Source organism: Balaenoptera acutorostrata, chromosome 6 (genome assembly GCF_949987535.1).
Source record: "Balaenoptera acutorostrata chromosome 6, mBalAcu1.1, whole genome shotgun sequence".
Taxonomy (NCBI): domain Eukaryota; kingdom Metazoa; phylum Chordata; class Mammalia; order Artiodactyla; family Balaenopteridae; genus Balaenoptera; species Balaenoptera acutorostrata.
This window is the reverse complement of record NC_080069.1, coordinates 72,538,780-72,564,448: the sequence shown is the minus strand read 5'-3', so window position 1 is coordinate 72,564,448 and position 25,669 is coordinate 72,538,780. Positions and strand designations below refer to the sequence as shown.

Here is a 25,669-nt window from a genome sequence, read left to right as displayed (position 1 = left end):
TGCCTATTGTGTTATTATTGTCATATATTTTAATTCTACATATATTTTAAACCCTCTGAGATATTACTCTCATTGTTTTATACAATTAGTATTTATTTATATTTACCACATTGTATATTTTCTGTTGTTCTTCGTTCCTTCCTACAATTCCCGTTTCCTTCTGGGATCGTTTTCCTTCTCCCTACAAAACTCATTTTATTATTATTATTATTTTTTTCCACTTTACTATTTCTTTGTAGAGGAGATTTGCTGGTGGTGAATTATCTTAGTTTATGTTTGTCTTAAACTGTCTGTGTTTCACTTTCAGTTTTGAAGGATAGAATTCTAGATGTCAATATTTTCTTTCAGCATTTTAGAGATGTCTTTGCTTTGTTTCCTGACTTTCACTGTTTCAGTTGAGACGTAATCTTTAAGTTTTATCATTGCTTTTTTGAAGGTAGTGTGTCTTGTTTCCTGAATGCTTCTATGATATTTCTCTTTATTTTATTTCTTTCTCTGATGTAGGTGTGGTTTAGGTTTATACTTTTGTTGACCTGTCTTTCAGGTCACTAATCCTGTCTCCTCTTAGGCTTTGCTATGTCTCATCTAACCCATGTAATGGATTCTTAATTTCAGACTCTGTATATTTAGTTCTGAAATTTCCATTTGTTTCTTTTTTTATAGACTCTGTTCTCTGGTGAAATTGCGAGCCTTTTATGTATCTTCTGCATCTTTTCATGTTGTATATTTAATATATTAACCACAATTATGTTAAGGTTCTTTTCAGCTAACTATAATGTTTAAATTATCTGTGGTTTTATTTTTAGTGTGTGTGCATGCATGCATGTGTGGGAGTTTTGCTCCTGGTATTCGCTCATGTGGTTCTGTCTTTTGTCAGGCCAGGTGATCTTAGGTTGAATGCCAAGCATTGTGTATTATAATATATATAAGTTCCAAATCATTTTATCCTCCTCTAGAAGGGATTTACTCTTCCCATTGCCAGGCAGAAAGAGCAGTAACTAATCACTTACCTCAGTCTATTCAGGGACAGGACTGAATCAAGGTTAGCATCCCTAGTAAGTCCCAGTCTATCTCTAGCTCACCCTGGTTCCCCAAGATTTTCCACTAAGAGCCCAGTGTGTTCTTCAAGACCCCTCCTTTTTGTGGGCACTGAATTCCAGTATTTGTCTCATGAAACTCTTGAATGCTCTGCTCTGCTTCCCAGAAATGTTCTGCTTAGGTTTCCAGCCTTCCTTCCCACTCAGCCCTAGAATTCAGCAAATGTCCTTAAAGGAAAACTAGCTACATGCTAATCCTCTCCCAGTCTCAGCCAAAAACTCTGCCAGTTTCTCTATTCCTTAGCAGCAGTTGGTACAAATTTCAGAATCTAAACCTCTTGCCCAAGCCCACTATCACTAAATGCTCCCAGAGTAAAAATGGCTGTAGAATTCCTCTCACCTCCCCGAGGAATTCACCTCCCCAGAGTTTTAGCCCATACAGTTCTCGTAGCCTCAACAGCTTTCCAGTGCTTTTAGCCAGATGATTGCTGTATTTTCTCTGCCATTTTTAGCTTCATCAGTAGGAACATTTGTCTGACACGAGTGATTCCAACCATTCAGAAGTGGAAGTTCTTCCAGGCCCTTTACATACTTCTCTGTCAGTCTCAGGGTGAGGACTCTACCTTTGTGCTTTTTGTCTCCTGGTTGCAACCTGAGATACTACTTATACCAGTATCCTAGCACTCAAAGATGAGATGGATAGAAAAGACTCCTCCTTCTACTTTAAGAAAAATCATACTCAGAAACCTCCAAGCATGCTTTTTTGTATACATCAGATACAACAACTAGGTCACATGTTCACGTCTGGTTATGAGGGAGTCTAGACAAGTATCTTGCAAAGGGAAGTGAAATTTCCATTATTGGTTTATAGTCATTATGGTTTATTTTCTGGGACTGGGCAGTTTGCCACCCCATTCCAAATCAGTGTTCTATTATCAAGGTGTGGAATGGCCTTTAGATGGAAACTCACATCCTATTTCACTATGGTTCAAAGAGATGGGAATACAGGAAAAGGAATATAGTAGGTAGTAAATGCCCTGCTCCTTGAATGAATAAGTAATGAATTAATGACAGTCATTTTGCACTGGTTGGGTGGAGAGCAAAAGGTAAGTTTATGAAATTGATCTTTCCATTTCCCTTCCTGAGTAACATGTCTACCTGTGTGTGCTACAAGCTTCAATAGGGTAGAGATTGTGTCCTATCATCATTGTAGTTAACGTGTTGTCATACAGAAGGCATTCAGCTGCCATTTGTTGAGAACTTTAAAGATTGAAGGGGATTTGGATAGTTCTTGAGAAGAGTATAACTGTTAATTAATATCATGATGGTGTGTGTGTGTGTGTGTGCGTGCTAGGAGTGAACAATTGTGAGTGTAGGGTGTGTGAGGGCTGGACAGTAGGCAACAACCTCGCTATGATGGCAAGTCCATGTTAATAACAAATGAGGAACTACCTGCCAGGGCTGAGCATTTAAGAATTTTTATACAAATAAGGTATGGAATGAAAAGCATTTCACTTGGCAGAAAAGAAAACAAAAGAAATAAGAAAGGAACCAGCCCAAGGTTACAGGATCTAAGGTAGAATCTATTAAATAGTCTAGACAGCAACCCCAACTCTCTAACCCTCCATTAAAATGAAATCCTTACAATGAATTTTAGGGAGTTTTGAAAGACATTCTTTGACCTAGACACCAGACAAGTTATACACAGCTGAGCTCCACCTAATTGCATAATGAATGAATCAACTACTTTAAATCACTTTACAAAACCCCATACACTATCACATCTCCTTCCTTGTTACCAATACCTGTTAAATGCAATCCTCATAGAGAAATAATTCACTTCATTGTGTTAAAAATGCCCAACTGGAGTCCTTTAAGTGTTGCAGTTCTCAATTATCTCACCCCAAATCCACTGTGAAGTGATAATTAGGGGCTAAAAGCTAAACCGATTACTGCAGAATTCTCTCCTGACAGCCATTTAATAGCTAATCATGAGTTAAATCCCCAAATTATGCATTTCTCAGCAGCACACAGATCACAATAAATTTTTAAAGTTTTAAGTTATCAACTTGTCTCACAACTTTGCCCCAACGCACCAAAAGTAAAGGAATTAACAGTTTAGAGGATTAGAATTCCTTGACAATTTATTCCATTTCTCTATGTAGAATGTTTGTTTTGGTTAATGATGACTCAAATCCAAATTCCGACCACAGCACCATATCATAAGACCTGCCTTTGCCCAGTGAAAGATACCATATCTTATCAGTATAAACATATTTGTGTTGCCTGATTAGTATATACAGGAAACCTGCAACCAGATGGGTGGAGGTCAAGAAGCCAGTGTGTGCACTAATGACATATAGGAGCAACATATATGGCTTTACTAACTTTGAACCCCTTGAGCTTTCACAGGTATATGACACATGCTCTTGCTACAGAGGTACAAGCTGTCCTACTGTTATCCTAATAACTATAAGGTAAAGTCTGTGGTTAGAGACACTGGACTTCACTCTGACAAGACCACTTATACTACATCCAGTCCACAGTGACCACCTAGGCAGCAGAGAGGGACAATACATATTTACATGGTGATTAATGGACCATCGCAGACACCCTCCTAGCTGCTGAGGTACTGTTGCCTTCTACACCTACCTCAATAAAATGGAGGGGAGGTGAGTTAATAAGAAGGTTTTAAACAAAAATTTAGATAGATCAGATAGTTTATATGCAAGAGAATTTTTCATTGTGTTGAACAATTTTAAAATAAATATAAGTAATCTACAAATTACTATGATACCTATAATAGGTACCCTGATAGATAATATATTAATAGATATTATGATATGCTGTGAGTATTTTCCACATTATTACATTAAAGCCAGTGGAGTGAGTGTAACACATTTATTTCACTCTAGGTCTATGGCTTTCAACCAAGGGAGATTTTGCTACCCAGAGGACATTTGGCAACATTCTCGTTGTCACAATCAAAGGACGACCTTTGAAGGAAGGATGCATCTGGTGTCTAGTGAGTAGAGGCCAAGGATTCTTGGCCTCTACTCACTAAACATCCAAAATGCACAGGACAGCTTCCCACCAACAAAGAAATATTTGGCCAGTAACACCAATAGTACCAAAGTTGCAAAACACTATTCTGTGTCCTAGACCCCTGTAGCGTTGACACTCTATATACTAGAGGTGTATTCTCCGAGGCTGTGGGGACAGGTATGGGGATGATGGAGCACAGAAACAGTGTGCTGTAGATCTTCTGAGTCTCCATCCTGTTGCCCATCTTTTACAAATATATGTAATTCTATCTAGCTCCATCATCTTGTTCTCCCACTTTTTCTGGACTTTATTAATTGTCTTCGTTACTTACCAAAATGCCCCCTCATTGCCTAGGAGCATTGTCAGTTTAATTACATATTTATACATTCATTTAACATATACTTTTCAAGTGCCTATTGTATGCTATGTATGGTCCCTTACTTCATGGATCTTAATTGGATATTAGTGGTCAATATCAAGAAAGATGGGATAAAGATAAAAGTTAAGAAAACAGATGCATATACCGGGTCACATGTATTTGAGGTCTTATTAGAAATCATTTTATTTGGACTGAGATTTTCTTGGGGGAATAAACAGGGAGGGTTACATTAAAGAATAAAATCGGACGGTGACCCATTTAAAAGGAATGGTTTTAGAACTGGGACTGTTCAACCTATAGAAGGCAAAGCCAAAGTATAGTGTCATAAAGTTATAAAAGCCCCAATAATTTTCTTCTTTTTAAAAATTTCTCTTCTAATCAAAACAGTACATGTGCTCAGTTTTGATGTGAAATATTAATTATCAATAAATAGCAATTCCCTGCCCACTGTGCTTTGTGTCTTGACATCTGATCTCCAAAGCATTGACTTTTGCTTATTTTACCTGTTTCTTTTGATATTTAGTGTGATATTTCTAAATAACACTCTTATGTTATTCCTTGTTTTTTCCTTTAAACCCTAGCAGGAGGAGCCTTATACTATAGAGTGCCCCACAAGTCACAGAGACACAAAAATAATCTATTATAAAACACTCAGACACCTCTATTACTCAGGACCTGTTGCTCGGGACTCACACAGCACAAACTACTGTCCTAAACGTTGGCACTTGTGACCCATACTACTCAGGCCCTAGGGAAGCACTTTTCTCCATTTCTTTCCCTGTGTTCTAAAATCAAAAAGCCTGACATTTGGTGGTTGTGATGCTGTTGATACACAGAAATTATTTCATAGCGTGGCAATGATTTGAGTGGCAAAAGCTTTTAGGAGAGAGAGAGAACAAATTAATTAACTTGTCAAATCCTGCCTCTCAGGAAGGATTTGAATGAATCTTCTTTGAATAAAGATTCATCTCCCAGGAATTTCTAATGTCCATTTTCTAGCTTCTAATTCATACACCATAAGTAATCACAAATTTGCACGATATTCACAACAATTGCACTTGGCAACTGAGGAACATTTTACAACATTAAATAATTTATGTTCCTCTTTATCAAATTTAGGAAGCTTTTTAAATTAGTAGATTTTATTTTTTAGAGCAGTTTTAGATTTACAGAAAAATTGAGCAGATCATACAGAGAATTCCATATAAGCCTCTCTCCCTTACACAATTTCTCATATTATTAATATCTTATCTTAGTGTGGTTTATTTGTTATAATTAATGAACCAATATTGATCTATTATTAACTAAAGTCCATAATTTACATTGTTTTACTTTTTGTGTTGTACAGTTCTATGAGTTTAAAAAGTGCATAATGTCATATATTCATCATTACAGTATCAAAAAAAATAGTTTCACTGCCCTAAAAATCTCCTGTGCTTCACCTATTTATCCCTCCACCTACCCTCAAATCCCTGGCAACCAGTGATCTTTTTATTGTCTCTAGAGTTTTACCTTTTCCACAGTGTCTGATAGTTGGAACCATACAATATGTAGCCTTTCCACACTGCCTTCTTTAACTTAGCAATGTGCATTTAACCCTCCTCCATATCTTTTTGTGGATTGATAGCTCATTTTTTGAATTGCTGAATAATATTCTACTGTACAGATGTCCTAGAGTTTGTTTATCCATTTGCCTACTGAGGTTGTCTTGGTTGCTTCCAGTTTTGGGTATTTATGAATAAAACTGCTATAAACATTTATGTGTAGGTTTTATATTTTCAGACATTATTTTTTAAAATATTTCTCTGCCTTATATTCCATTCCTCTCCATTTAGAATTCTAATTACATGCATGCTGGACAGCTTTTTACTTCCCCACAGTTCTCTAATGCCTTGTTCATTTTTCTTCAATTTTTTTTATCTTCTCTATTCTTCAGATTGGATCATTTTATTGATGTATCTTCAAGTTCATTGATACTTTTTAAAATCACAAATCTGCTGTTGACAACATTTCACTCACCATAGTGAATTTTTAATTTCAGTTGTACTTTTTGGCTCTAGAATTTCTACTTGGTTCTTTTTTATATTTTCCATTTCTCTCTTGATATTTCCTATCTTTGCACTCATTAATGCTATATTTTCTTTTAATCCTTTGAGCATATTTTCTTTTCAGCTTTTGACATATTTATACTACTTATACATTTATAATCTTTAAGGACTTTTCAGCTAAATATAATGCCTAGGTACACTTGATGTATGTTTCTTTTGATCACTTTTTTTCGTTGAGTGTATCACTCTTTCCTGTTTCTTTGCATTTCTAGGAATTTTTGGTTGAAAACTGGATATTATGCTGTAGTGACTCTGGATTCTGAATGGTTCTTCTGAAATTTATTGGTTTTGTTTGTTTGTTTGTTTTTGCTCTAACATACAGTTATCTTGTCTGAACTGAAACCACAAAATCTGACTTCTCAGGTGATTCAACACCTTACTTTGTTCAGCTTCCAGCTGCTGCTTTTTAAATATGGACCTCTGTGTATCTCCCTTGTACCTGCATAACTGAGTAGTCAGTCGAGAATTTGAGCAAATTTATACTAAGATTACAGGGTCCATTCTCTCCATGGTCCCTTTGCTCTGTGGTTCCAAATAAATTTCCAGTTACTTCTTCAGCTCCAAGTTCTTCCTCTGACATCTTAAGTCAGTAAGTCTTCCACTTTTTGCCACTTAAACTATATGTGGTAGGTAGTACACTCAGCCAAAGGTGTATAAAATTCACAAATCTCATTAGGAGCCATAGAGTTTTTCAAGTGTAGCCTATCCTCTAGTTTCTGCCTGCCTTTTTGATGAGCCCCCTGGGTCTCTTGTGTGCATGTGTAGTTTAGCAGTCAGCCAGGGATTTGGACAGAGTTTATATTCAGATTTTAGATATCAGCCTTTCTGATCCTCTCTCTCTTCCAAAAATTGTCCCCTTAAATTTCCAGCTGCTCTGATAATCTGAACTCTATTGTTTGCCACCTTGAGCTGACAAGGCTGCAATTTTCTTTCAGGGGTGGGAGTTTGGGGTATAATTAGTTTAAAAAGCCACATAATCACAATTCTCACCCAAAGCAACAGCACTCTATCAAGAATATACTCCCCTCCAGTCTCTGCCTGCCACTGGTCATTTCCCAGTGATTTCAGGTGATAACTTAATTTATAATTTTATCCAGTTTCAAAAATTGTTTGCTGGAGGTCAACTTCTTCATGCCAACATCACTGTATATCCTGCATGTGTTACATTAAGTTTTAATCTTTTATAGAATTCAAAAGACAAAAGCATTAAAAATGATATATCTCTGTTAACAGGCACATACTACATATAGAGAGATGTAATTTGTGACATCAGTAACATAAATGGAGAGGGAGTGGAGAAGTAAAAGAGTAGAGGTTTTTTGTGTGTGATTGAAATTAAGTTGTTAGCTTAAAATAGATTGTTATAACTTTAAGATGTTGTGTGTAATTCCCATGGTAACCACAAAGAAAACATCTACAGAATATACACAAAAAAATGAAAAAATAATCAAAGCATGTCACTATAAAACTCAACTAGTTGCAAAAAACGTAGTAGGGGAGGAAATGAGAGACAAAAATCTATAAGACATCCAGAAAACAATGAAAAAATGGTAATATTAAGTCCTTCCCTATCAGTGATTACTTTAAATGTAAATGGATTTAACTCCCTAATTCAAAAGATACAGATGGGCTGAATGGATAAAAATTAAAAAACAAAACAAAACAGGATCCAACAACTTGCTCACTTTAGAGCTAAGGACACACATGGGTTAAAAGTGAAAAGGTCAAAACAGATATTCTGTGCAAACAGTAACCAAAAGAAAGAAGGGGTGGTTATACTAGTATCAGACAAAATAGACTTTAAGTTAAAACTGCTACAAGAAGTAAAAAAAGGACATTATAGAATGACACAAGGGTAAACTTAGAAAGAAGATTTTACAATAATTAATATACATATGCACCAAGCTTCAGAGCTTCTAAGTATATAAAGCAAACATTGACAAAACTGAAGGGAGAACTAGACAGTTTTACAATAATAGTAAGAGAGTTCGGTACTCAATTTCCATAAAGAATAGAACATCCAGAGAGAAGATCAATAAGAATATAGAGGACATCAACAACACTGTAGACCATTTGGTTCCTAATAGACATATACAGAATACTCTAGCCCCCAAAAATAAGAATAAACATTTTTCTCAAGTACACATGGAACATTCTCTAGCATAGACCATATGTAAGGTAGAAAACAAGTCTTAATGAAATTTAAAAGATTGCAGTCATACAAAGTATCTTTTCTGATCACAATGGAATGAAACTAGTAATTAAAGCAGAAGCAAACTAGAAAATCTGTAGATATGTGGAAATTAAGCAGCGTACACTTAAACAACCAATGGATCAAAGAAGTCGCAAGGGAAATTATAAATTTTCTTGAGACAAATGAAAATGAAAACACAACATACCAAAACTTGTGGGATGAAGAGAATACAGTGTTAAAAGGGAAATTTACAGCTATAAATGTTTACATTACAAATGAAGAAAGATCTTGAATCAGCAACCTAACTTTATTCCTTAAGGAACTAGAAAAAAAGAACAAACTAAATCCAAATGAACAATCCTAAAAGGGAATTAAGAACACAATTCCTCTATGATAGCATTAAAAAATAATTGTGAATAAACTTATCCATGTGGTGCAAGACTTGTACACTGAAAACTATAAAACATTGCTGAGGAAAATTAAAGAAGACACAAATGACTGGAAAGAGATCTCATATTCATGAGTCGGAATCCTTAATATTGTTAAGATGTCAATACTACCAAAGTCATCTACAGATTTCATGCAATCACTTTCAAAATCCTAAGAGCAATTTTTTGCAGAAATAGAAAAATCTATCTTAAAATTCATGTGGAATTTCAAGGGGCCTCTGAATAGCCAAAGAATCTTAAAAAAAAAGGAACAAAGTTGGAAGTCTCACATTGACAGATCTTAAAACTTTTTACAAAGCTACAGTAATTAAAACAGTGTTGTACTGCATGAAAACAGACATATAGAGCAATGGAATAGCATTGGAAGCCCGGAACAAAAACCAAATTTGCATTTGCGGGCAAGTGATTTTGACAAGGGTGCCAAGGCCATTCAATGAAAAAGAACATTCTTTCAGCAAATGGTATGGGAGAAACTGAAATCCACATGCAAAAGAATGAAGTTTGTCCCTTTCCTTACACCATATGCAAAAGTTACCTCAAAATGGATCAAAAACCTAAACATAAGAGCAAAAACTATAAAACTCTTAGAAGAAAACATAGGGTAAAATCTTCATGACATTAGATTTTTCAATGATTGATTGGATATGATACCAAAAACATAGGTAACAAAAGACAAAATAGATAAATTGGACTCTATCAAAGTTGAAAACTTCTGTGCATCAAAGCACTCAATCAGCAGAGTGGAAAAGCAATCCATGGAATAGAAGAAAATATTTGCAAATCATATTTCTGATTAATATCCAGAATATATAAAGAACTTTTACAACTTAACAACTTCTACAACAACACTCCCCCCAAAAAACCTAATTAAAAATGGGCAAATGACTTGAATAGACATTTTTTCTAAAGAAGATATACAATTGGCCAACGAGCATAGAGAAAGATAATCAACATCACTAATCATTAGGGTAATGCAAATCAAAACCACAAGATATCACCTCACGCTCATTGGAGTGACTATCATAAAAACAGAAAGTAAGTTTTGGTGAGGATGTGGAGAAATTGGAATCTATGTGCACTGTTTGTGGGAATGTAAAAAGTGCAGCCGTAATAGAAAACTGTATGGTGGTTCCTCAAAATATTAAAATGGAATTGCCGTATGATCCATCAATGGTACTTCTGAATTTATATCAAAGAATTGAAAGCAGAGTCTGAGAGAGATATTTGTACACCATGTTCATAGCAGCATTACTCGAAATAGCAAAAGGTGAAAGCAACAAAATGTCCGTCAACTAACGAATAGGTAAACAGAATGTGGTATATACAAGGAAGGGAATATTAGACTTAGAAAGGAAGGGAATATTAGACTTAGAAAGGAAGAAAATTTTGACACATGCCACAGTTTTGAAGACACTTTGCTAAGTGAAATAAGCCAGTCACAAAAAGGCAAATACGGTATTGTTCCTTTTATATCAAGTATCTAGAGTAGTCAAATTCATAGAAACAGAAAGTAGAATGGTAGTTGCCAGAGGCTGGTGGAGAGGGGCAAATGGGAAATTACTGCTTAATGGGTTTAGCGTTTCAGTTTTACAAGATAAAAATGTTCTGGAGATTGGTTGAATAATAATGTGAGTATATACTACTGCACTGTACATTTAAAAATAATTGTGATGGTAAATTTTATGTTGTGTGTATGTACCACAATTTAAAAACAAGATAAATTTTCTCTTAAACGTGACTTGTTTGTTTTTGAGATATTCCTTTTACATCCATAGACTAGTCTCTCTTTAGCCTTGTTCTATAGCTCTTGTCAACTCTCCTTTACCATTATTCTTAGGATTTAACTTTGGTCTTTTGTTAGATCCTCTGGTTTCTGGATCCTGTGGCTTTCCGTCTTTTAGTTCACTGCACTCTTTGGTCCAACACCTTCTCCAGTAGCTCCTGAGAAGGGGTGCATGAGATGTAATATTTCTGAGACTTAGCATATCTGAAAATCTTTTTTCAGTCCTCATACTTGATCTTGATCAATCATTTGTCTGATTATGGAAATATTTGTTGGAAGCTGGAATTTAGGAAATGTTACTTTTTTCTTTTCTTCAGTGCAGTGGTTGAAAAGTCCACTGCCATTCTAATTGCTTATTTCTCCAGTGAGATTTAAAGAAATTTTCCCTTGTTCTCAGTATGCTGGCCCCCATTATTGAAACTTCAGTCTTCTACCTTGGTAAGTGTCCATTGTGATGTTCATTCAGTGTGCCCTTTGATTCTGGGATCTCATATTCTTCAATTCTAGAAAAAATTCCTTATTTGTTTCTGTAATCAATTTATTTTCTTCATTTCCTATATTTTCACTTTCTGGGAATTTTACGATTCACACATTACACTAATCCTCTTGTTTTCTTATACTTTCTCTTCTCTTCACTATCTCTTTGACTTTTCCCCTCTGATTTCTGAGAGATTCCCTCAAGTTTATATTCTAAACATTTATTGGATTTTTTTCCCTTCTGCTACATATTTTATGATAAATTTTCTAAAATTTATTTTTATTCTAAAATTTATTTTTAAAATTTTTGTTGATTTCTCCTTTTGTGCCTTCCTTGTTCCGTCTTCTTTTAACAATCAAAAGTAGTAATTACATTTTTTTGTACTTTTATTTTTCTCATATTGTCTGTTTCCTTCAAGTTTTTTTCTGTTATGTTTACCTATTTTGTTTTCTCTCTTTTATGTCAGATGCTTTCCTCAGATGACTAGTGATCTTTGACTGCCCATTCATATTCAAGAGTAAGGCACTAAATACCTGACTGGAAGCTCTGTCTTCATATATGGACATATGGATTGATGAGCTTAACTTTAGAGTTATCAGGCAGGAACCTTGCTGTTTTGTTGGGTGACCACTGAAAGTTAGGATCTCTTACTCCAGTCCATTTCTCTAGAAAAGTATCCTGTATTTTCCTGCTCAGCTGCCAGTGCAGTGGGCAGTAAAGAAGGGAAGAGGGCTAGTGGTATCAAGTTTTGTTTAATACTCCTTTTTTAACTTCTTGCCTTACTCCTACATTTTGCTATGCCAGTCATTTACAAATCAAGAATCCCCTGGGTTCCAACCCATTCAAAGCCTTAATCTGGAGTCTTCTTCAGGGGTTGCGAGGGGCAGTTCCCTAGCTTTGTGGGTTGGAGAGAAGAACTTGGGGGCGGAATTGATTCTTATGTAGACTTTAAATTAATCTTTCTATTTTCAAGCCCATTCACATTTCCACACCAGGGAAACATTTCATAGTTCCCTGGTATTTCCACTTCCTGGGTCTTTCCAGATTCTTCAGTGCAGTTGCTGTCTTCTGGGTCTCCATCCCTACAGGTGTAGTTTTCAGCTCTCTTCGATTTCTAATTCAGCTATTCAGAGTTAATTAGAGTATACTTTATACTTAAATAGAGTATACTTTAAGTGAGAAACTCGTTCAAAGAAAATGACAAGCTTTTTAAAATTTTCTACTATGGATAAAACAAGGGTCAAATAATTAAATAGTACCTATATCAATGCTGGGCACATAGTAGGTCTTTAAAAATTCTGAGTGAATGAATGAATATAAAAATTTCTTAGAAATTTGCAATTACTGGAATGCTTTGTTACTGCAAAATTAAAGGATCCCATTCATTGGCCTAAATCACTAACATTTATCAAGTTTTTTTTTTTTTAGTTCAATGTCATCTTAAATTAAAAAGATTTTGTTTTTTTGTTTGTTTGTTTTTTGTCTGAAAAGAGAATTAACCTGATGATCTCTGAGTGGCCCTGCCAAGTATAACATTTGATTATTTCTGTGGTTTTAGAACACTACTAGTTGTTTGGTTTTATATTTTATAGCCAGTCCCTAAGCACATAGCAAGTCAGCAAAGTAATTTAGATCTTCACGACCTTCACCTAGATCAATGCCTTGAGTTTCTGCAGATTGGGATTGTGTTGACCTTCCATGTTTAGAGTCATATAAAACAAAACAAAATCATTCTTGATCAAGTGATGTGTGTTTTTTAAAGGGCTGGCTGTGTTTTCAGGTATTAGAATATATAGCCATTCTCTAAGAGTTATACCCATCATCTGTCACCAAGTTCTCTAATGCAGATGCCTCACCCACCCTAAAAATGGCAAAAAAAATGTTGTTGGGTGAAGTGGTATGAAATCAAGAAAGTTTTCACCGTTAGTAAAATCTATAAAGTTTTGGTCTTAAAGAATATTTTTTAAACAGGCCTCTGATGGATTAAGTTGTTTTGTTATTATTGTTGTAAAATTTACTTGCTCTTCTGGTAGAACCAGTCAATATTAGCTAGTTCATAATACTTCCAAAGTATTTACACAACGCAGTGATTTATTATTGAGTTAGGTAGCTTACTTATCTCCACAAGGAAAAGATGGAAGAAACAAGATTGACCAAGTAAATGTTAATATTCAGAATATGATTTAGAGTGCAGGGCTCAGATTGGTTTTCCCATTTCACTGAAAGATTACAGAGATGTACAGAAATACTGTTGGTTCATCATTACTAATACGCACATGCCAGGACATATGGGCATGTAGAAAGATTGAAAAGCAACTGCCTTAGCTATAGATTCCAGGGAGTTTAGAGGCTTAAATCACAGAGACTTGACATCAGGCAAATGGAGGTTCTGAGGCCAAACAGTTATTTGGAACCCAAGGTATTTGAGAACACTAGTTACTAAGAAAAATTCTTTTCTTAAGATTGCCATGGAAAAGCAACTTCTACAAATGTAGTTATCCCAGTGCTAGCTTTCCATATTTTGAGCTCTGTGCCTTTTTTGTTTGAAATAGGCATTTTGACCAACATGGTTTTACATTTCACCCAGCCCTGTGACAGGATGGGGAAAATTTGTGATGGAGATTCTTGGAGAAAATAATATTTCAAATCTGTTATAAGACAGGCTGGATTCAGCTTTGAACAGGATCATATCACATTTATTCAAGGATTGGGGCCACTTGTACTTATCTTCTTAGTGGGAAAAGGCAACTTGACCCTATCTCAAGTTTCTTTACTCTTAAGTGAGGAAAGAAGAGATTTTGATTGATCATGTAATAAACATTGAAATTTGAGGATGCAGTCAATGAAAAGAAGGCTTCTTCCATATGCATAAACACAGAGACACAATGCTTAGATTTTGTTGGTCAAGTATAAGATTGTAAGACTGGAGAAGGCAGCAGCTACATGATTTATTTGGTGCTTCTAGTACTACTGTTTAGCGTTTTCATGTCCTATCACTGCAATTAGATTGCAAGCCCCTTAAAATCAGGGACCAGATATTTACTTCTTTGTTTCCCCCAATGAAAGTAGCATAGTATCTTACATTCTAATGTGAAATATCCTGACATAGGGAAGAAAATCTTTGGCTTAAAGGAAAGGGGATCTGAGGCAAGCTACTTCAACTTTTGTAAAATCAGAGGATTAGACTAAAGAAAGAAGTATAGGTGAGAGAAATAAGCATGTGATAGGGCAAAAAATCCATAGGTTCCTATTGCATCATATTCAAGTTTGAATTAAAAATTGTTTTGGCTGTCTATTTTTTATTTACAAAACTTGTTTTGTCAGCAAGATTGCAAGCTCTCCTACCTAGTTCCATCAATCTTTTTCCTTACCTTTTTTTCTGGGTTTCATTCATTCTCTTCAATATTCAAAATACCTCTTCATTGCCTAGGTACTTTGTTAGTGTGAGTACATATTTACATATCTTTAACAAATAATGTTCAAGTGCCTACTCTGTATTATGTATAGCCCCTGACTTTATGCATCTAAATTAGACATTAGTGGTAAATACCGAGAAAGATGTGATAAAGATAAAAATTAAAACGTACATATAATATATATTTGAGGGTCCTGGTGGGAAGTATTTTAGATTGAGATTTTCTTAGGGAATGTACAAGGAATTATCAATCACATCGAAGAATAAAAATTGGAAGGTGACTGATTCAAAAGGAAAGGTTTTAGAACTTTAATTATTTGATTTAAAGAGGGGAAGTCTAACACATAATTCATAAAAGCCCCAATGATTTTCTTCTTTCATATATATTTTTTTTTCTTAAAGCAATATGTGTACTTAGTTTAAAGAGGCAAATAGTAATTACTGAAAAACAGCAGTTCCCTGACCAACCTCCCGGCGTCTTGATACCTGATCACCAAAAGAATCCACTTTTGTTTATTTTCCCCGTTTCTTTTGATATTTAGTAGCATGTCACGTTCAAGTCTAGATTAAAAACTATTTTTTAACTCGTGAAACGTGCTCTCAACCACATTGCAAGCTCCTGGGGTACAAGGATTTTAGGTGGTGACTTCTCTCTCATGGTGTTTATAGTACCATGCCAGGCACAAACAAGATAGCTATTGTTTGCTACTGATCAAATTTGGCAACCTTTCCTGGGGCTTCTCAGAATTCATAAGTGTCAGTGAGTATCGGTGGCCTCTGTAAACAGCTGGGGATATTTAATTTTAGACGGCAGGATGATGGAGTGGAAAATACAGGAAAGATTTGGAATTGAAAGAAGACCTTGGTTTGAGCTCTGTGTCATCTTGGGAAGTTGTTTTTACCTCGCTGGGCTTTAGTTCCCATCTGTAAAATAGGATTATCAGCTTCTGCTTTCCTTCAGATGCTAAAGGGAATCAAAGGAGATTTACATATGCACCTAAAATGCTCCATAAATTTTGTCGTTCTTATACTGTCTAAAAGTGTGTCCTGTGATGATGGAAATGTTGTATATCTGTGCCATCCAATATGGTAACCACTAACCACTAGCTACATGTGGATATTGGGCACTTGAAATGTGACTTGTGTGACTGTGGAACTGAATTTTAATTGTATATACTTTTAATTAATTTCAATTTCAGTAACCAATTTAGACAGTGCAAGTCTAGTCTAACTTCCTAATTTTTCCAGTCAGGTAATTGAAGCTCAGGGAGGTTATATTGCTATGTCAAGGTCACATGACTGGTATCTGGAAGAATTAGAAACAGAACTCATAAGTGATTTTTTTAAATGTAGTAAGTTTATAGTTATTGTTGAATGATCAGCATAACCTTTCCATTTACATTCAATTATGTTTCATTATAATCAAGGAAGAGTCATTGTGAAAATTAGGGTGGGGAAATCAAGCTGAGAACAAGTTCCTTTATACTGATATTAAATGTTTCCACTTAGATTGAATGGGGTTTAGTGACTGGATATAGTATAAATATGGGGCAGATAAAATTTTAGGGACACATGGATTGAATTATTATTTAGTTGAGAACTTTTTTTCTTTTATTTTTGAAGCTAACTGAAAGATAAAAGGGCTCTTAGACTCCATTAAAATTCTCTAATTGTAAATGGGGCACTTTGATCCCAGGGAGAATTAAGACTAGTTAACCTCTATATTCCTGCTATTGAACTCCTAGTTCATTGCCACTTTCACAGATCGAATTTCTTTTTCAAGGTAACGTTTGTTGTCCCATTTTATTATAAAAGCAAGTATTTCATTGCAGAAAATTTAGAAAAATTTTTTACAAAAGAGAAAGATAAGAATCACTTGTATTTCCGCTGCCTCCAGATAAACACTTGGTAGATTTTTTCCCTATTCTTTTACATATAAGGTAGTTTATTTAAGTAAAGTTGAGATTATTCTGTTTGGTAATTTGATTTTTTTTTTTTTTTTCACTTACCAAGAACATTTTCTCAGGGTCAGATTTAATTTTAAATTCTAGAACTGATTTACTGAGCCATGGGGACATTGAACAGGTCACTTGACTTTTCTATGCCTTGGTGCCCACAGCTTCCTAATAGTAATAATAACACCTACTTCATAGGGTTTTTGTAAGGATTAAATGAAAATGTATAAGTTAAGTTTCTGGCACTATTAGTTTTCTTTTTTATCTAATGTTTATATTTTAGCCAAAGTGATTTGACTGCCCTGAGCAGGATTTGTCAGTTACTCAGAAAGGTAAACCAGGGGTCATATCAACTAGACAGCTGCACATTGACTAAAACCAAAATGTGAGTCCAGATGGGGGCCTTCAGAGGTGTTACATGAGCCATAGATGAAGGAAGAGTAGAGAAAGACAAAGCAAGTAGGCCAGCACTAAGAAAAGGAAAAAGATCAGCTTCTAATCCTTTTCTCTAGTACCATGTCTCTACCACATCATTATGCAACTCTGAATCTTCAATTTGTGGAATGAACTAGGAGTCCCACCTCTATCACTCATTATATGGGGAGTTATGTGCAAGTCTCATTCTCTCCAGTTATGTTTCATCATCTGAAAAAGGAGGACTTTATGTTAGAGGATCTTATGGGATATTTTGACATATACCAACACCTTATGTCCTGTGATTCCAGTTGCCTTGCTAGCTCCCACCTAGGACTTCTTGCAACTACCCTGGGTCCCCTCTCTTCGATTCCCATTTAAGATTCTTCCTAGAATCTGCCTAGAGTCACTCAAAATGAGGGTGGCAAGAAGAGTGGATTAACTGTCTCATTCTGACCATCTCTAAGGAATACACAAGATATGACAAATACACACACAAAAATCTATGTCACTTCTGCAAGGAAAAAAAAAGCCAGCTCATGTTTCTTCATTGCTTGCTATCGGCCGGGCATGGTCTTCTCAAAAATCCTTTCAGGAGGTATAATTATTATTGTCCCCATTTTATAGATAAGAAAACTTAGCCACTTTACTAAGGTGGCGCAAGTAATGACTTACATTATTCTGCTTTGAATTAAACGATCTACTCCAGAGTTTATACTCTTAATGATGAGAATACAGCAACTTCTCTATAAATGATCAATACAAAAGAAGCCACTTGGAAAAAAATGGCTGGAATCCTGCAATGAACATGATGGCTGGTAGTTTTGGAAGAAATAAAGACTTTCGCTAACATGTGCTTTTGCGCCCCCCCACTCATGGTTAGTTATATTATATAACCAGTGACTACCCACAGGGCCTGGTACAATGCAATTATCCAATACATGATGGATGAATGAACGGTTAACTAAAGGAATAAATGAAAAAGAAGATGCAGATAATTTGCCTCTCCTACCTCAGTCAGAAACAGAAAATTTGAGATATTATTCTGCACGTTCAGCATGAGAATAAAACTTCCTTTCTACTGAGTCTGTATGGAAATGCAAACAGGTGTTAGAAAGCTAGTGTTACATTTCCACAAAATCCATTTAAATAAACATGTCTCAGCTTGCCATAGTTCTTTGAACGTGGAATGTAACATGACAACCGTCAAAAAGCATAAAGGGAATTTTACCGGGAGCTCAACGAAAAGCAATTTGCATGGGGCCCTACATATTAGCAACTTTTCTTGCAAAGGGGATGGTTTGGTGATCATAAGCCAGATTTTAAACCAGGAACAAACTAAGGACTCATAGAGATTGGGGTCCCTCAACTATCCAGGAATCTACTAAATGGTCATATTCATTTACCGAAAGAACCTCTGGTAAAGCCCTGCTTTATTCAAATTTTCATCTCTAAGAAGGTAGTTTGTTAGTAATGAAGGATATGACTCTTCCATTTGAAATGAACACTGGTGAGGCAAAAGAGTCAGATTACTGTAAGAATTATCCCTCTTATCTTCAAAGTTTATGATTTTAAAAATGGAATTCTAAGACTTTTAAATATGTCTCCTGCTTTTAGGAAAACAAATATGAAAAATTAAACAGATGGGCTTGAATCCATGAGGGAGGACTCTCCCTCTAATATAGCACTTCTTATCTACCTCCATCAACTGTGTTTGTGCTGGCCTCCCCAGTGAGATATTGTGAGTTCCTGGGGAGCAGACATTAGTCCATTCCATCTTCTGTCTCTCAGTACCTAACACTCAGTTTTTCATACAGCAGGAACTCAAAAAAGGTTGGATTAATTTAAGTCAGCTCCAGAAGACTTAACCTGTAAAACCTATTTATGAATATTCCTCATGACTTGAAAATCAAGAAACTACAACTTAAATCCATGTGCCTACAGAGTGAGCCCTCTAATTAACTCAAAAAAGTAGACACCAAATATAGACAAAGAGGCAGAGAAAGAAAGACTAATAAAATATTAAATATGACCATCCTAATTGCAACAACACATTTTGCCATATTGCTCCTGTGGAGGCTACCAGCTGTGACTACATTCGGTCATAGAGGAATAGGTTGAAGTACATAAGTTAGTTGGTATTGAGGAGCCATGCCATTTGCCAAGAACGGTTAACTTAACATCCATGACCCCAGGTATATGATGGAAAAATGAGTAGGTGATTTGGTAGATCCAGTCAAACAACTGGTCTCCCTGTTCCTGCCACTATCTGACCTTTGAAAACCTGGAGTGACATAGAAAAGGCAGATTAATCTGTCTCAAACTGGGCAATTTCTCAACCTTAGTGTATACTTGGCCACTAGTGTAGTTTGTGATCCTGACTCTCCCCCATGGCACCCGTTAAACAAGGTGAACCTCAAGCTTCTCAACACATGAGCATGATACCACAGAACTCAGTTCTTGCTGTTGTGTTTCTTTGGACACTTTCACCTTAGTAAACTTTCTTGGATCCCCATTCACTTAGTCTCATAGCTATGATAAAAAGTGTGGAGAAAGATGCCACCAGGGGACCTGGTATATGTGAGATAGGAAAGATGAATCAGGAATGCTGAAAAAGATGTCTCCATGAATCGTCCTGATTCTTTCCTTAGATACCACAGTTCCAGACCCATTCCCTAACTGCTGACACTGAGAATTCTCCAACAAAACTAGATGAGAATGCTGTCTTACTATGTAACTCTTTCAATTTTTATAATCAAACTCTGGACTTAACTACATTATTTTCTCATGTATCCTTAACTATTTATCTCCAGTTTTAGATGACAATATCTTCCTCATTTCCAAAACTAATTTATTCACCTAAAGATCTCCTCCCTTCCAGCCTCTTTAAGGACTTGTATTATCAGTTATCTCCACTTTTGAGTCTGAGATATCTCCCTCTCTACTGATTTTTTTCCTCTGAGTAAGTGAACTGCTCAAGTCTTTCACACCTTTAGAAACAAACCAACCAGCTTCCACTAACCTATAGAACTCTTTCTAACTACAACTGTAACTTTTATTTATATAGGTACAATGGTCTAAATTCACTGGCTCCATTTTGGACTTGCTAGTCTTTCCTCAATCTGTGATGCTAGGATCTTTAGGATTAAGTTTAGGGAGGTGTCCAATTCCATATATTAATTAACATTAAATTTCACTCAAATAGCAAGTATTTTCTCTTCCAAGGCTGGGGGTTTTGGCAAGCCACAAGACAGGGAGGAGGGACATGGTCCTTTCTTCTCTTTTTTTGTACTTTATGAATTCCCCTCTTCTCCCTCATCTAGTATCATCGTTCTAACACCATCAGAGCTAAAACAAGAGAAGGAAGAGAACAAGGGCAGAATAGTTTTAGTTGGTGGTTAGCCAGCTAAGACTGCTTTATGCTCTCTGTCCTGACAAACGTTTAAAATTGACACTTTCTCTTTTGGATATTTTTGAGATTCTTAACAGGCCCTACTGGAAATGTCAGTTGCACTTTCCAGGTGATGTATCTTCCTTTTGTCTCCCCTCATCCCTTGGTTTTTTTAGGCAGCCACACCGCACTCAGATGTTCTCTTTCGATAATAATTTTTTAAATTTATTTTCTTTATTTTTTTGGCTGAGTCAGGTCTTAGTTGCACATGCGAGATCTTCGTTGAGGCATGTGAGATTTTTCACTGCGGTGCGTGGGCTCTTCATTGCGGCACATGGGCTTCTCTCTAGTTGTGGTGCACAGGCTCCAGGGTACGTGGGCTCTGTAGTTGTGGTGCGCGGGTTCCAGAGCGCATGGGCTCTGTAGTTTGCGGCACACGGGCTCTCTAGTTGACGCCCACAAGCTCAGTAGTTGTGGTGCACGGGCTTAGTTGTCCCACGGCATGTGGGATCTTAGTTCCCTGACCAGGGACCGGACCGGCGTCCCCTGAATTGGAAGGCGGATTCTTTACCACTGGCCCACCAGGGAAGTCCCAGATGTTCTCTTTTGAAGGTTCAATTGTCCCTTCAATTGACCCATTTGGGCAGGATTTCAAACAGCTGCATAACAGTTTTATTTCTTCCACATGACCCCATGTGCTCCAGGGAAAATCCTTATGCTTCGTATTCCCAAAGTCTCTGGAATGTGGGCCAAGCCCCATGCCATAGCATAGGGGATGTTATGGTGAAAGGTATTACTTTAAATAAACCTCCTAGTTTTTGAATATCTTGTTCATCATTTAAACTGTGAATAATAGACTGGGAACACATAAATAATATGGCTTTGAAAAAGGCCTTCACAACATGGCATTGCCTTCTGACCTCTTTAAACTCATCTTTCATGTGTATCCTATGCTCCAATCATAAGTACTTCCCAAATTACAGAATATTCAGGCCTCTTGTCTTTATTTATGTGTACTTCCTGCCCTTACATCCTTTCTTCATTTGGTTAATGCCTACACATACCTTCAAACTCATCTCTTCTAGTATCGTCAGCATGACCACCTCCACTCTCCTCTATACCCCGGAGCACCCAGCTTTAATTTTTCAGTCCTATTTCATATGTTGTGGAATTTGTTGTACCATAAAATTTGGTGGTTACTGTGGAATCAGACCTGGTTCTTACTCTGACTGTGCCGCCTGCTAGTATGTTACCCCGAGCTATTTACGTAACCTCCTGAAGCTTCATTTCCTCATCTTATTATCTAAAAAAAAAAAAAAAAAAAAAAAAAAGGAATGAGGGACTTCCCTGGTGGTCCAGGGGTTAAGACTTTGTCTTCCAATGCAGGGGGTGTGGATTTGATCTCTGGTCAGGGAGCTAAGATCCCACATGCCTTGTGGCCAAAAAGCCAAAACATAAAACAGAAGCAATATTGTAACAAATTCACTAAAGACTTTAAAAATGGTCCACATCAAAAAAAAAAAAAAATCGAAAAACAAAACAAAACAAAAAAACTTAATGCGTACATATCTCATCAGGTTGTTAGGAGGGTTAAATGAAATAATGTATGTAAAGCATTTAAAACAGTGCTTAGAACATTTATAAGTGATTTATAAGTGATATATTTAAGCTTTCATTAAATGTTACTTGATATTAATCATAGCATGTATGGGCTTCTCATGGTACCAAACTCAACAAAGAAGCAGAGGAGTATACATTTCCCCTTAAATTCTCAAAGCATTCATAACATTGAATTTTATTCCATTAAAGAATTAAACCTTTACAAGGAGGGCTTGGAAGCTCTCCTAAATCAAAGTAGAACAGGACACAGTCATTCCCCAGTGCCAAGGGGCTGCTTCCTGGCTGAGGTCCATGCCTTCCTCTTACTCCACGTTAAAACAGCCATGAGCACCTGAAGGACAACTATGCCACGGGCAAGAGGCAACCCCCCTTCCAGGCCTAGAACTTTCTCCTCTTAGAGGAGAAAATGGCAAATAAATAAATAAAATCTGTATAAATTTAAATAATTGGAAGGCAGCTTGACTGAAAAAGACACTTTTCTTTTTCACCACAAATGTCACCATCTGGACTTTTCCTTTTTTAATTTCTTTGGGACCTGACAAGTCACTGGGCTGATATAATCACACCCAGTCAAAAATGACAGACACATCTCGGCAAGTTAGGATGGGCAGAGTTCCAGCGTGTCCAGGGGGGACCCAGAAACCAGTGGGAGAGTGGTTTCAACAGCACCCCCCACCAGCTCTCCTTCCCCAGAACACAAGAGCTCCTGAGGTATGATCAGCTTAAAATACACAGCACGGTCACACACACACACACACACACACACACACACACACACACACACACACACACACACACACACACACACACATTTGTGGATGTGTGCATGCTTACCAGATAGCATTCAATTAACCTGCTAGTTAACTCATTTTCCAGTAAAAAAAAAAAAACCTGAATGGCAGGAAAGGCCAGTCAGCAGACTGTGCTGCTATTAATAAATTACATGTGGCCACCCCGTTTCTGTACTTCATTTCTCTCAAACAGTCCTTTATCCGGCAAGGCAGGAATATTCTAAGGGTACCAGCAAAGTGAATCCGGTTTTCTTTATTGGTCAACTCAGAAGCTTCATGTGGCCATAGGTCCACAGACAGACTCATAACTGTCACATGTAAATATTCCTACCCACAAAATCACCTGATTTAATATTTTATTTTTGCTATTTCTGTGTTATTCTGGTTATGGTTGTCTGGAAAAACAGTGCCTTCCCTGTAGATCTTGTGGACAGTATTTTTTTCAAAACAGGAAAATTGCAAATTTTCTTCTATGGCAATTTACAATGCTTCAGTCTTTAGGAATATTTGCCTATTGCTTATTTTATTTGCATGGGACTTAATGTGTGTGTGTGTGTACGCATACATATACATACACCTATACATAAACACACATATTCATTTGCCAAATTTTTGCAGTGCTCTATGTACATGCATTATGCTAATGTTACAAGGGCAAGGTCTACTAATACATTGCTTTTCCAACTTGAATGTGCCTATGAATCACCTTAGGAGATTGTCTAAATACAGATTCTCATCCAGTAGTCTGCATTTCTGTGTTGCCACTCCGTGGGCCACACTGTGAGTAGCAAAGAGGCAGGGAAATTAGACATAGTTTTACATGAGAAATTTGTGAGTCCTTCTGGGCACTTCCCTCAGCTTCATACCCACGCCCAATCATTAATCAGAATAATCACTTCTTAAATATCCCCCAAGTTCACCTTCCCTCTCCTTCCTCACTGCCACTAGCCTGGTCCATCTGCACCACAATCACTTGTCCCCCAGACTGCAGTAGTCACCTCCTAATGGCTTTCTCATCTCCACTCTTGTCTCTCTCCGACTGTATTTAACACTGCAGACAGAGTGATATATTTAACATGCACCTCAGGTCTTGGGCCTCTCTAGCTTCCTCCACTCTGGCCTTCTTTTGGCTTCCAGTATGTAAGATGTCTTCCTGACTTAGGGACTTCAGACCTGACATTCATAGCTCCTGCCTGAAACATTTTCTCATTCTCTCCCTCACTGCTCACCGACTCACTTCCCATTAGCTGCTCCCAAACCTCTGCCTCAGTTCACCCTTCAGGTCTCAGCTGAGATTTAAGCTAGCCGCGTAGGTTTCCGTTCCCCGTTAGATGCTATCAAAGCACTCTGTATTTTGCTTTCAGGTCACTTAGTAATGAATCATTTACATAGTTGTTTGCTTAGTGTAAGCTCCATTAGGGAGGAGGCCAGGTCTGCCTCATCCATCATTGAACCACCGGCACATGGCTCTGGATGTCATATACAGACGGCTCTTGGTGTATATTGCCAATAATGATGGAAAAAGAAACTGAGCTGGTGACAAGGACTGTTCCAGTGGTTTATAAAGCTACAGCGAGAGCCAACAGTCAGAGTTTCCTGTGGCTGGGGACAGGTGCGGGTGGGAGGTCAGATGCTGTGAATCACGGTGGACCTGGGTCTGGGTAGGGTATTGGAGAATGAGCAGGTACTCACCAGGCAGATGTGAAAGAGGGAGCATTCGAGACAGCAGGAGGGGAGGTGGGCAGCAAGTAAGTGTTGAGGGTCCTTTATGCCATGGAAAATATTTTGATCTTTAGCCTATAGGTGAAGAGGGGAGGGGGGACTGAGTGGTTTTAAATCTGGAGAAGATGTAATTAATTTTGTCATAATTAAATCTGTGCTGCAGAGACAACTCTATGAAAGCTTTACAAAAGATGGGGAGGGTAAAGAATTGAGACAGATAGGATGGGTAAGAAATTCTGATACCAGCCCGGGTAAGAAATGAAGCAAGAATAAATGTCATTATAGAAAACAATGTTTTCCCCAGCCTTCCTTGTAGCTGGGGTCTAAGCATGTGACCTGGACTCAACCAATCAACTACCTGCCCCTCCCTCACCCTCCGCCAGACTTTGAATTGAGAACTAATGACCCAAAGAAGCAGGAGCAATTGAGAAGCAGTTTGTTCATTCATTCATTCAAAAAACATATATTGAACATTTACTCTGTGCCACGTTTCAAGATACTAGACATATAGCAGAGAACAAGGCAGACAAAAATCCCCACCCCCAGAGAGCTTACATTCTATAGGGGAAGAAAGTAAGCAAGTAAATGAGTGCTGTATGGTTTGCCAGATGCTGATAACTGATATTTAAAAAAAAATGAAAGCAAGTGTCATGGAATAGAACATGCTGGAGGAAGGGCAGATATGGAAGGTACAATTTTAAAGAGTGTGATTGTTGAAGGCCTCACTGAAAGGGTAACATTTGAGCAAAGACCTAAAGCAGGTGGAAAGAAAACCAGGTGGATATCTGAAGGGAATGTTCCAAGCAGAGGAAACATTAGATGGTGATTATAGCAGCAGTATCCAGGGGCACCAGCAATTCTGGTGCCAGGGGCCATGTCCTGCCCCGA

At 37.0% G+C, this 25,669-nt stretch overlaps 1 long non-coding RNA gene across 1 annotated transcript in view; it reads left to right on the top strand.

Annotated features, from left to right (window-relative positions):
* Positions 1-25,669, top strand: part of LOC130708442 (uncharacterized) — a 244,789-nt gene that overhangs the window by 736 nt on the left and 218,384 nt on the right. The window lies entirely within an intron of this gene.